The 13,669-nt window shown below is 42.1% G+C and overlaps 1 long non-coding RNA gene across 1 annotated transcript; it reads right to left on the reverse strand.

Annotated features, from left to right (window-relative positions):
• Positions 1 to 610: 610 nt before the first annotated feature.
• On the reverse strand, positions 611 to 9,745 carry LOC310847998. Its single transcript, XR_014566115.1, has 4 exons — positions 9,299 to 9,745; positions 4,636 to 4,793; positions 2,172 to 2,269; positions 611 to 1,294 (listed from the first exon to the last, which is right to left on the reverse strand). It is a non-coding gene; the product is annotated as an uncharacterized lncRNA (long non-coding RNA).
• Between the last annotated feature and the right edge of the window lie 3,924 nt (positions 9,746 to 13,669).

Below are 13,669 nucleotides of genomic sequence, written 5' to 3' on the forward strand. Positions count from 1 at the left end.
GAAAAGAAAGCAGTAGAAATGAGAAATGAGAGTGGAGGCTTGTGAAATAAACCATAAAGAAATCTCTGTCCTGGTTGTTCTGCCACCTATCAAATCTGATGGGCTCTATCTATGACAGAAAAATAACAATATATTTTTATAAAAGACACTGTTAGTATGCATCAGCCTTTTTCAACTTTGGCTCCCTATATAGCGCTGAACTACAACTTCCATTACCCCTGGCCATTGACCATGTTGCCTAAAGATTATTGGAGTCCAACAACATAATGGGACCCAGCACTGGAAAATGCTGGAACACTTGTATAGATCTTTGTTTTCTTTACATTGTAAGCTCCCACACTCCTTTCTAACTGCCAGCAAACTCCAGGATGGAAAAGTGGTCCGCTGTATCTTCCCACCATGTTTTCTCCATTGCACATAAAGTTCCAATTGTTTTAGCCTCCTAAAAAGCACCCAAACTCTGATGCTCACTCCAGCAAGAAGCTTGTGGCAGACAATGTCAGTCAGAGTTGAAGATGCTAAGTTAGATGGGCCAATAGCCTGGTTGCGTATAAGGCAGCATTATGTATGCCACTTAGAGCAGTGGGAAATCTTTTGGAAAATCTGTGTATTTCCTAACCATCCATACTAGTGAACTTTGTAGCAAATCTCACAAAAAAGAATAAGTCACTGAATGAGAGTAGCCCTTAACCCCTCATAGGTGTCCACAGCTATAAGCATTCTTTTGCCATTTTCCTTTTTAGCTGTACGTACCACATTAGTAGCCTCAATACAAATCACTTGTTTCAATGGAAATTCAGCTCCAATTCATTTGGTCTTTACAGCTATTTTGTTGTTGTTTGGTGCATGTGTGTGTGTGTGTGTGTGTGTGTGTGTTTTCGCTTCTGTGCTTTTCCTCCATGCTCAAGTTGACAGCTATTTTATCACCCCAAGCAAGAATGCTGAGCCTGTTGTGAAGGCAAAACATTTGGAGAAGGGAAGGGAGCATGCACAGAGCAGAAGGAAATGGAGAAAGGGCTACAAACAAGCTTCGTAAAAAAATATGCCGACTCTCCCATTTAGGGCACGAAGCACCTGCACCTCTGCCCCCAGCAGTGCTGCCTGCAGACACTCCTATTGTTTCCATTGCTAGTTGTGACTTGATCATTAATAAATTACTTTCCCCCCTCTCATTGGCTCTACCTACCAGGGGAGCAGGCAGGTGCACCATGCTAACAATTAGTCTTTGGTAATGCATGCTTGGCAAGAAAAGTTGTCCTCGAGCTGCAGAGTTTACCAACTGGATCTTGCTTCCCTAGAAGTAATTAAAGGAGAATTTTTGCAAGGTGGGACCTCAACATCGCACAACAGCCAAAAAAAAGTGAAGCCATGTGCCCAAAAAATCTCTTAACTTAGCATTCTTCTTTAAAACCAAACCTGGTCATGCAAATGTGCTCACTGTGAATTCAGCTGTTCTCTGGAAGTCTCTTTCTTCCCCCCGGAGTGGCAATTTGCCCATCGGAGGACTAGAGAAATTGTAGCATACAATGGCAAAAGAAAATGAAAAACTCCTTTTTGATTAAGAAGGCTTTACCTTTATGAAATATTAATTGTACATTTGTAGCAATGGATGTATTGGGTTGGATTCACCATCACACCAATATGAATATTCCATCTGTACAAGCATTTCAGTTTGACATATGGAATGAATCCTCTCTCCTCCCCACTTGTGCTGTCCAGGGGGTTCTCCAAAACCTCCCCAGAGTCAATTTCGGGAGCACAAGAGCAAAGTCCTTTTGTACAAGCCAATATCCTTGCACAAGCTTTCCACTGGTTGGGCTCTTTAGATGAATCTTGCTTTTTAATGTTGTTTTTAATCTTGTTGGGAACTGACAAGTGGTTTCTAAAACTTGTTGTTGTTGTTTAGTCGTTTAGTCGTGTCCGACTCTTTGTGACCCCATGGACCAGAGCACGCCAGGCACTCCTATCTTCCACTGCCTCCCGCAGTTTGGTCAGACTCATGTTTGTGGCTTCGAGAACACTGTCCAACCATCTCGTCCTCTGTCGTCCCCTTCTCCTTGTGCCCTCAATCTTTCCTTACATCAGAGTCTTTTCCAGGGAGTCTTCTCTTCTCATGAGGTGGTAAACTCCACTTACCTGGTTGTCAAGCCCATGAATTCAATCGGACTTACCTCTGAGTAGACATGGTTAGGAGCATGCTGTGAACCCAAATGTCACAGGTTTTGACCTGAATTTGGCAAGCCATGATCTTTCTGTCTCAATAGTCCATCTATAAAATGGGAATAATAAATGACTCCTTACAGGCCCATTGTAAGGATTCCTGAGATGTGTGAAATGGGTTTAACCGCACTAGACAAATGGCTGTTATTATTAGTTCCATAATACCTTTATCTGAAGACCTAACCATGTAAAGACTCACTTCCTGGGTAGGATCATAACATTTTAAACTAAAAGAAGGTTTTGGAGTAAAAGACACGTAGTCACCATCAGGGATCCCAATGAAATTTGCATCCAATATCTAATAAAAACATGGCAGCTTTTTTGCTCCTCTTTGCCTCACTGTATTGTGTAAGTTATCATCTGTATCAAAGAATCTGACCAGGATAAGATTTGGGGGAAAGAGAAGCCCTTGATTTCCTTTCTATTTTTTAAAAACCCAGGGTAAAAGTAAACTATGATTGAGGCAGACACATGTAAAACACCAAAGTCCTGAAGATTCTCCTGGCCCTTACTTACAACAGACTGTAGGAAGAGGTTCAATAGTCACAGCAAGATACGTAGGTTTATGGATGAAGTCATGCGGTTGGGGATCAAAGGTGGTGTGCAGCTGCTACAGAGCACAGTAGGGACCGGGAGAGGTTGGGCACTGGAGATTAATTTCTTGGATGGTTAGAGCCAAGGTTTAATAGCAGCCTAGGAGAGAACCGTGATTGAGTTCACTGCTAGCGGAACCTACATTTCAGGTCACACAAAAGCTGGAGGAGGTGGGGAGGGCGAAGCGTTTTCTGTGCGTCTCTTGCAAAACCAAAGTCTAATGGCTTAACAATACAGTGCATCAAGAAGACTTATAGCAGCTGCTACTAGTGAGCTACGTGCTGCTGTGTTGGGGTAGGGGGTAGAAGCCAGAGAACAGAACCTTGTGTACCTGGCACTTACCATTTAACTAAGAATAAATATCCAAGACCAGAATAATGCACAGAGGCAAGAAAGAGTGCAAAAGGTGTAAAACTGCACAGGTTAATAAAACAAAGAACAATTTAGAACATGCCTAGTACCGGTAAATAGAGAAGGACCCATTTTTAAGGTGGAGAGGATTTCAAAGAAGGTCTTTCTTTCTCTCTTTCCTTCCTTCCTTTCTTCCTTCCTTCCTTTCTTTCCCCAGGAGATACTGCATATCTTTGCCTATAGAACCATTGGCAAATAAAGGGAAAACAATGTCCAGGAAGGGTGAGGGAACAGAACAGGAGCCAGAATGAAAGCCATTGCAACTCACTCACCCAAATGATTATTCACAATGAAAAAGGACATCATGTCATGGGTGCTTTCATTTTGGGGGGGGGGGGTATGACTTCAGGGTAAATTACCTGGAAGTGGAATGTTCTGGAAGCCGAGGCAAATTTCCACAGGGATCGCCATGTCAGTTGCAGTGAAACCAACAAATTTTACAGACTAACACATTTTATAATGGCATTGGCTTTCATGGACTAGAGACCATTTCATCAGATGCACAGGGCGTGACCCTCAGTTACCTCCCAGGTGTGTGCACATAAAGGCCTGAGTCACGTGGCAATGGATTGCAAGAGCACAGTCTGTGAGAATTCAGTTAGCGTTTAAATGTATGCCAAATGAACCTTCGCAGCAGCCGTACGAATCTGGTGATAAGACAACCATCTTAGCATTGCTGAGAAAAGGGACAATACAATTAGAGCATAAATGCATACGAAACAAGCACAGTGACCCTTCACTGGAGTAGCAATCGGTGATACAACAGAATCATTCCCATCACTGCCAGGTAAATACCTTTAGCATAGTGCAACAGGAAGCCGTTGTTGCAATTCAGTCCTAAATAAATGGTTTTAAGTTCCTTTGTTCCAGGTTGTCCCTCTTAAAATCAAGGCATGGTATTTATATCACTCAAAATGAAGTACTGGTTCTGTTTACTGGAGCAAGTTTTAAAGGACTCATAACCTCACTGTGAATAACAGCAGTTCCTCATCCAAAATGCACTACTGTATTAGTTATGGCCATATACTTTAGGACCGGTGTTAGCTCAGGCATAGGCAAACTCGCCCTCCATATGTTTTTGGGACTACAATTCCCACCATCCCTGACCACTGGTCCTGTTAGCAAGGGATCATGGGAGTTGTAGTCCCAAAACATCTGGGGGGCTGAGTTTGCCTATGCCTGTGTTAGCTCATAATTATCTTCACTGATGGAGTAAGGAAGCAGAAATGAGCAGGCTATTATATACACAATCAAAGTAACAGCAGCATACCACCAGAGGCTATTGGTTGCTTATAGAAGAGCTTCCTCCTGCATTGCAGTGGGTTGGACTAGATGACCCCCTTCCAGCTCTAAGATTCTATGATTCTACAATCCTAAGTGTACAAGAAGGAATTTGCACAGATTGTTTACCCTGAAGACTAGGGACCAGTTCCTTTTGCACAGACACTAGTTTCTCTTGTGTACAGGATATGACTGGCTATTCATCCTGCATCCATCATGGCTTTTTATTCCAAAACTGTTTTTCCAGTTTTGCCCAGAATAGCTGTTGAACCTGTGCTCCTTCCTCCCTGCAAAAAAAAAAAAAAAAGACTAAAAAATGTGGCACATTGGGATGTAACTCAATGGCACAAGCAACAGCAACCTATATTTCTTTAGGGTGCCAACATTCAGATGCCAAAGTGCCTCCTAGGATTGGACTACCACTTGCACTGTAATTAAATTGAATCTACTCTTTGGCTAGGCTTTGTCCCTGAACAATACTACCATTTGAGAAATACATTCTCAGGGCACTCATACATCACCCGAGCAAACTCTGTGTCCATGATGTATTGGTGTAATGCATCACCAGAGTGCACTCTCGCTCTAAGGATATATGGGCATCGTAGATCATGGAGGTGAGACAGAGTCATGATCTACTACTCAGAAGATGGCACCAGTCACGACTAGGCTGGGCAGGGCTCAAGAGGAGGTAGGTTGGCATCTGAAACAATAGTTCTGATGCAACACAAGCTTAACTCTGCTGTATTTATTTATTCTGGGTCACCAAGGGCATGTCTGCAAGGGAGCTCTCCTGCTCTCAGTTCAGTTTTATAGTATCAAGACTGGAAATCTGGCATAAGTTATATAGGACGGGTATGAAATAAGAGAGTGCTCAAGGCTGGGTCACTTCTGAAGCCTTTGCCCAGTAAACTATCCATGTAGGTCCAGAAACTGACTTCCTTCTCCCACTGTCTCAGGTCCCCACTTGCAATTCTGTATTTTCAGCTTCTCAGTGCTTTTTTTCGGGATGGGGGTACACAGTCCTGGCACCCTTCCCTAAAGAAGTTAAAAGTATGGCACTTTCTGTAACAGCTTCATGGTGAGTATAGCCACCATTTTTTCCCCTATTAAAAATAGCACTGCAGGTTCTATATTCTACAATTCTCATGCAATTCTGTAATTCTGTGTTTGAGTTTTAGTGCGTGAAAAGTTCCACATTTCAAATTGAGAACATAGGAACATTGGATGCTTATACTAAGTAAGATAGTTGGTCCATCTGGCTCAGTATTGTTTCCAATGACTATCAGAAGCTCTCTGGGGATTCAGGCAAGAGTCTCCCAACTCGACAAGGAAAGGCAGGAGATTGAAAATGGATCTTCTGCGCACTGTCCCTTCCAGGTTTTTCAGAGATGGGTGTCTTTCTGGTCATTCATTTTTGCTGCTCCCCAAAGGGTTCACTAGCCCAACCCTGAAAACTATTTCACTGGTGGAACTCTTGCAGCTTCATGGATCCGGGAGGAGGGAGTCAGGTTCGGAGGTCAATTTCACACACCCCCTTGGGAAACCAAACTTCTTGCTTTCATAACTTGCAGCATGCATAGCTGGTGCAGGCTGGTTTCTACTATGATGCGGGGAGTTAGGAAAGAAGTGAATTTCTCCTAAAGTTTAGGTGTGCCAAGTGTGTCCCCCTCTGTTGTGCGTGGATGCCTGCCTGTCTACTTTGGCTGTGTATGTGTGTCTGTGGCAGGAGTGTGTGCATGCAGCCCTTGAGGGAAGTGGTCCCTCAAGGTAGTCCTTGAGGAAAGGAAGTTAACCACCTCTTCCCTAAACCCGAAATTCTCGTGTATATCTGATGGGATTTGCTGAGCCCACACATACATACATACAGTGGTACCTCGGGTTGCAGGCGCTTCAGGTTACAGACTCCGCTAACCCAGAAATAGTACCTCGGGTTAAGAACTTTGCTTCAGGATGAGAACAGAAATTGTGTGGCAGCTGCATGTTGGCAGCGGGAGGCCCCGTTAGCTAAAGTGGTACCTCAGGTTAAGAACAGTTTCAGGTTAAGAACGGACCTCCAGAACAAATTAAGTTCTTAACCTGAGGCACCGCTGTACATACACATGCCGTCTCTTGTGGCCTATTTTTGCAGCCACCAGACCTGTACTTCTTTTTTTATTAATTTATTGAGTACAGATACAGAAAGCGATAAAATTGTTGTGTGAGTCAATCAGTTTAATTAATTTAGAAACCTCCAATTAACTGATTTGTGGATTAGGGTGCAACACACACAAAGTCACGGACTTGATTCATCTTACCAGAGCAAGATGTTTCCTCCCACCAGCCATGGATCTACATGGCCCATATTTTTAAGTATTCTACTTCCCAAAATGTGAAAGTGATACTTATCTTGCGGGGGGGGGGGGGACATCCATACCCCAGAAATTCTTCTACATAAAACTGCATTTTTCCATTTCTCTCTCACTCACTCTCATTCTCTCTTTCTCTTTCTCTCTCTTATCATCAACATCATTAATTCCTGATGGAAAATATATATTTCCCCTATAGAGGAATGGGGGTGGGTAGGTAGGGGGTTTGGTCTTCTATTATTTTTGTGCAGGGGGTTAAAAAAAGGTTTGATTTTGCAGTTTAGCATGCTGAGGCCTCGAAGTGCTCACTGTCGGAGGGTGCTGATTACCCAGCTCCATTCATCAAAGTGTCACTTTTCTGACAGCCGCTAATAAATATACTGCCAGAACCCCTCACACCTGGCAGCCATGGCACACTGCAACACGCCGCTAACCTAATTTGCTAATTGCTGCTTTCCCCATTAATTTTAGTCCTGTCTTGTTTGGTGTTGACATGGAGAAAAAGAAATAAGATGGGGGGAAGCAAGAAAATATATGGGATATTTATTTTTGTCCAGATTTTTTTTTTTTTTACCATTTGAAAACTTATGGTTAAAACAAATTCTCATTCCTATGTCTAGGCATAGCCCCAAACCAGGTTTTTGTTGCCAAAGCCTGGCCCTAAAATATAATGAAGGGAGCTCTTCTATCATGTGCAGAGTGCTTTCTCCCTCACCATGAGTGAACCAGAATCAACTCTCTTGTTTGTGATTAGAAGGAAGAGCTATTAAGACACAGGGTGTGGTTTCTAGGCAACATAAAGCCCCAACACTGCTCTTTTTAAATATTAAGAACTGTGCTTAATTAAGGCCAGAGCTCTAAACACACTTACTAGGGAGTAAAGAGCACTCTACATACTCTGTAGTGTGTTTGGAATTATAGTCTTAGTGTCCCACTAAGCCAGGTGGCCCACGGTCAAAGAAAAAACAGCCCTCTATCTGAATAGCTAATTCTCTGTTTGAAGTTCTCTGTTTGAAGGCATCCTCTATTTTAAGAGCTGGAAACCAGGGGGCAACAGGCACACAGGTCACCTTGGACTCAACTACATCTACATTGACAAAGAAAAAACGCTTTATATACGTCATTTATGCATTATAACACTGTGACACCAGAGGGCGCTGTGGAGTTCTGTTTTTGCTTACTCGATTTCTCATACAAAGTTTGCAACCCATTTAACCGAAGCACTTTTTTGATGTGTCTAGATCCAGCCCTTGTCACTGTCTCCCCCACTATCATGTAACACATTTTATTTCTGCTTAAATTATTTGCATCTGATGAGCATAAGGAAATATACAAATATATAACCCTTCTTTCGTCCTCTCTTTTTTCTTTTTCTTTTTCTTTCCTTTTTTTTTTTTGCAGTGGTGAAGTGGCTAATGCAGAAATAAACCCCACTGAGTATACTGGGACTGAGTAAACCTGTGTAGGGTTGCCCTGCATATTTGGATTGTTTCTATCAGTCAATTCTGTAACTCAAACATTGCATCAAGCAGATGAGGATGCATTCTGGAAGCTAGTGAATACCAAAGTTAACTGGGCATGATACATGCAGTTCCCATCTGAGCTTTTAGCCAGGTTTACTGGCAACAGCTTAGGGTATTCACAGGGCATCAAATGTGACACCAAAAGGGCATGGTTATAGGTCAAATGATAAACTGGTCCAAATTTAAACTTTGCAATACTTTTGGAGTGCTTTGCCTCTACACGTTTTTGGAGTAGGGTGGGATGGGAATGCATTGTCTAAAGCAGGGGTCAGCAATTTTTTTCAGCAGAGGTCTGTCCACTCTCCGTCAGACCTTGTGGGGGGGCCTGACTATATTTGGGGGGAGGGGGAAATGAACGAATTCCTATGCCCCACAAATAACCCAGAGATGCATTTTAAATAAAAGGACACATTCTACTCATGTAAAAACACGCTGATTCTCGGACTGTTCACAGGCCAGATTTAGAAGGCAATTGGGCCAGATCCGGCCCCCGGGCCTTAGTTTGCCTTCCCATGGTCTAATGTATACATGACCATAATAGCAACCCAAAATCAGAGCCATGCTCCCTCAAACTCCCTTTTACTGCTTGGTTGTGACTTCAGGTAAGATCCACTACCAGTTTTGATGGTATTTGGAGGGGGGGCTAACAACATCCTCCACTCCCCCCACAAAATGTGTCTCATGCAAAACAGCCTTTATTAATCTGTGCCAATTCACTGAAGTGTTTTTACTATCATTTTACTGCAACATCATATAATAACCAGGCAGGGAAAGACCATATTAGAATAAAATTTCACAAAGTTGTAAAGAGTATTCAGGACAGTTTGCAATGTGCTTTCCCCCCTCCCATTTGAACAATCTCACTCTGAACATCAACTTTCCCAGGCCAATAGAAGCTTCCCTTCTACCTGGTTTGACTCTCACCTGTGCAAAGCTGGTAACAGCAAACATCGCCTGGATTCCTGTTCTCAATGAGTCATTGCTGCAATAGGTTTCTTGCTTTGGAGACCTGGCAGCTTGTACATGTTGAGTCAGCTTGAAACTGCTGCCAGGCTAGAAAAGGCCACAAACATCTGCTCTTCCTTATTATCTTGACCCTTGACACAAAGGGTTGCTGCTCTATCAGCTTCTCTTCTGAAGACCACTGGGTGCTCCAAATGAAAACACACCAAAGAGGTTCAGGGCTCCTCAGCAGCCTTGCGGTAAGAGCCTTTTGTTCAAAGCTCAGAGCTGTTAATTAAAGACTGGTGATTAATGATTAAGCTCCATGTGGTTTCTAACTTGGGCTCAAAAAGTCCTACCGCTGCTGACTTTGCTTAAGGCTTCTGGGTTGAATTCTGCTGCACACACAGCTATTTATATACAAGTCCATCAGAGTTGTAAAAGATGAAGATTCTCTTTTGCATAAAGGGAGAGAAAAATCACCCTGCACCAGCAAGTGTGGAGGTCATCTCTTCAGACAAAGTAAACAAGATGTCCAGCTGTCACAGACAAAGCTACAGCAAGGCGAGTCATTATTCACAGCCCATTTACACACCAGATCTTCTGCCTGTAAACTATGAAGATTAAACAGTGAGAGAAAAAGTGCTCTACTCCTTTGGGAAGGGCGTGTGGAAAAAGTAATGAGGATAGGTCATCAGTTCACAGATGGAGCATCAAAGGATGGATACAGAGATAGTAAGGTGGACCAATACAGAAATGGAGAGATGAACCAAAATATGACTGCCCAGTAAAATTCCCAAGCCTTGCTTTAGTGTAATTTATTGTAAGTTAAGCCATTTAAGTTGCTTAACTTACAATAAACGTTCACTATTAGAAGGCAGAAAGGTTCTGGTCTCTTTGATGTTTGAAGGCCACCTAATTTTGTTAAAGTGGATACAATTGAGAGATACACTACCTCTCAAAGCACTAGAACTGGTGAAACCAGTTATGGACTCGAGATGTTGTGGACTACATTGCCCATTAACAGCATCCAACATGGCCAGTAGTCTGGGATGATGGGAGGTGAAGTCCAGCAACATCTTGAGGGCCACAAATAGCCAATACTCTAGACCAAGGTTGGGTAGTCTGGATCTCCAGGTCTTCATCTCCCATCACCCCAGCCTACGGGCCATGCTAGATGGGGCTGATCAGATTCCAACAACATTGGATGATCAAAAATAGCCAATACTCTAGACCAGGGGTTGGCAAATTCAAGCCCCCTTTCCCAAGAGTTAATTGTCTGGCTTCTAGAAACTGGTGAACAATATTCTTCTGTTATTTCCCTCTATGACATGATGATGGCCCAGGACCATAGGTGCTTTGTTTATTATATGTACAATTTGGACACAACTGAAAATTAAAATGGTAACCTGTATTCTTCATTAATCTAGTCCAACTTTACCTTGAAAAACATCTCTTTCCATTGCTTTGACAACAAGTGACACGGGGTTTGTCTCATCAAAATGCCATCATGTCTAAGCAGAGACACTGCCTGAATCAGAGTGAAAATGAGTAATGATCACAATTATGGGCCATATAACAGTCCAATAAAATCTAATTAAAATGATCCACATCCCATCTGCCAGCAGCATATAAGCAAAACCAGTCATTTGGGAAGAAGGGGGAGAAAGTAAATATTGTCATGGTTGTTTTTAAAATATTTCATCATGAAAATCTTATTTGCATTTTATAGTTACCCCTAAAACTGTTCCTCCAAAGATTCCCAGTGACTTTTCTGTAGATCATATACACCAGGAATGGTGTGAAAAAATGGATTCTATTTGATGAGAAAGATTGGACTACAAGATTGAGTTGGCAGAACTCAATCTCCATGTATGTTTTTCACCCTCTTGATATTCAGAAAAACTCATAAAGAGAACTTTTATGTATGGGACTGGATGCCAGTGTAGCAGGAACCATGATGGGTAAGGAATGATATTGCCTTAATTCTGTTCTCATTATAGAAGGGAGTACCAGTTAGCACCCACTGATATCGCCTTAAAGGAAGGGCACAACTAAAAGGAATCCCCAGTTCAGAACCAAAAAAGAGCCAACCTAGTCCAGCATCCCAGATGCCCATGGGAAGCCCGCAAGCAGTGCCTGAGTGCAACAGCACTCTCCCCTCTTGTGATTCCCAGCATCTGGCATGCAGTGGGATACTGCCCCCAGTGGTGGAGGTAGGACATAGCCATCATAGCAAGTATAGCCTTATTGACTGTGGATTTTCTAATCCTCCTTTAAAGCCATCCAAGTTCTCTTTCTTCTGAGAAGAGACAAGCTGCAACAGACAACAAGCATTCTGGAGTCTTCTCGCTGAATCGATAGGACTGCCCAGAATTCAGTTGCAAATATCAGTGTGCTTTAAAGCACAACTTGTGGTGGTTCTCTCCACACAGTGGACTGTTTGCATTCATGGGCTTCCCATGAGGATGATGGCCCTTTGTCGTGCAGATCTAACCAATAAAAGGGTCTGTAGCATCAAGGGGGAATTGTTTCAGCCACACATTGAACTGATGCGCGTCAAAAGCACACTGGAAGGAGACAGCTGTTGTGGGGGGAGTGATTTAAAGCAGCCATCACATGGCGGACATATTGTGTGTGCACACACACAAAATCAAAACAACAACAACATTTGTTCCCTTTCTCTGGAGGAAAGGCTCTTGGCACGTGTTCAGAGGAACTCATTCTAAGATCAGATCCCAGGATTTTTGACAGCTGAAGTTGACAAATAAATGCAATATTTTCCTTTCTAATCTTGTCCCAATTGAAACAATATTTTTAAACACACATAAGGGAAATGGTTTACTTTGTTGTGGCATGCAGAATTTACCAACACCTCCAACTTTTATTGAACAAGCTTTGTTTAGTTATATTCTAACTCACAACGCTGTTCCTCCTTTTTCATGAAGCTTCTTGTCCTCAATGTGGCTGTCACACTCTGCACAAGGCATTGTGCCCAGGAGCCAAAGAACTGTGAAAATAGTTCCTGCCAGCCTCCCAGGAAATATGAAACAAAACACCCCCTAACTCCTACAAACACACACACACACATACAATTTGTTTAGGGGGCTCCCAACCCTCCAGAGCAGAACTGGAGGGAATAGGAGGGCACATAAAAGAGGAGAGGTAGAGTAAGTTCTGTTGCATGAACAGAAGTCATTGCATCAGCCAAAGTTGCATGAGTGGAAGTCGTGCACTCACTCAGTTGGCTTCAACACACCATTTTCAGGCAGCTGCCAAGTGCCTGGCAGAACCCATTGATAGCACCCTCTTTCCTCCCCCTTAAAACAGCAGCACCAGCCACTTTGGAGCCACTATTTTATTATTATTATTATTTTATACCTATGCATAATACAAACAAAATTTAAATAAAGTGAACCAATAATAGCAAAACAGAAAAGAAAAATACAAAAGCAAAAATACAAGGATACAAAATAATTACATAGACTACAATAAAAAAAATATGAGCATTATATTCTCCTTAAAAAATGAGAAATAAAGATAAAAAGAAAAAGTGAAAAAATGACTTCCAACTAATTCCATGTGGATCTTTATTTCTCATATCACTGGTTGTCTGTAATGGTTAAATTTTGGAAAAACATTCTAATAACCTGTGAGGTTTTTATTCTAAGCTAAAACAAGTATGGATCTGGGAATCGCTTCTCTTCATATAATTTATAAAGGCTTCCCACTCTCTCCTTATTTTCTCATTGGAATAATTTCTTATTAAGCCTGTGAGTTTGGCCAGATCAAGATATTCTAACAATTTAAGGACCCATTCTTCTTCTTCTTTGGTGTTATGTTACTTTTCCAATGTTTAGCAATTACTATCCTGGCCACCATTACCGCATACAAAAAATATTCCTTTCATCTCTTTTGAGATGTCTGTTGTTAATAGGCCCAATAAAAACATTTCTGGGGGTTTGGGGGGGGGATGTATGTCTTAATATTTTAACATTTTCTTTAATTCTTCATAAATAGTATCCCTTTAAAAAAAATAATTAGGGCATGTCCACCACACATGGAAGAAATTCCCTTCTTAAGTGGAGCCACTATTTTAAGCTAGCACAGTGCTCAAGTTGAAATGGGTCATTCTTAATAGAGCCCTCGATTTGAAGCCCCACTTGGAGGGCTTTTCAGTCCAAGTTCCATTTAAAGATAGAGAACTCTGAGGAGAGGGGGCCTTGAAATTTTCTGTCAACAGTTAACTCCTGAGCAACAGAATGAGCAGGCACAAGGGACACACTTTCGCAGTTTTCCCCACTATGTTGAGATATACTGTAGCTCTTTTTAAATCACAGCAATAATTGATAA

Source organism: Podarcis gaigeae (assembly GCF_964106915.1).
Source record: "Podarcis gaigeae genome assembly, chromosome: 6".
Taxonomy (NCBI): Eukaryota; Metazoa; Chordata; class Lepidosauria; order Squamata; family Lacertidae; genus Podarcis; species Podarcis gaigeae.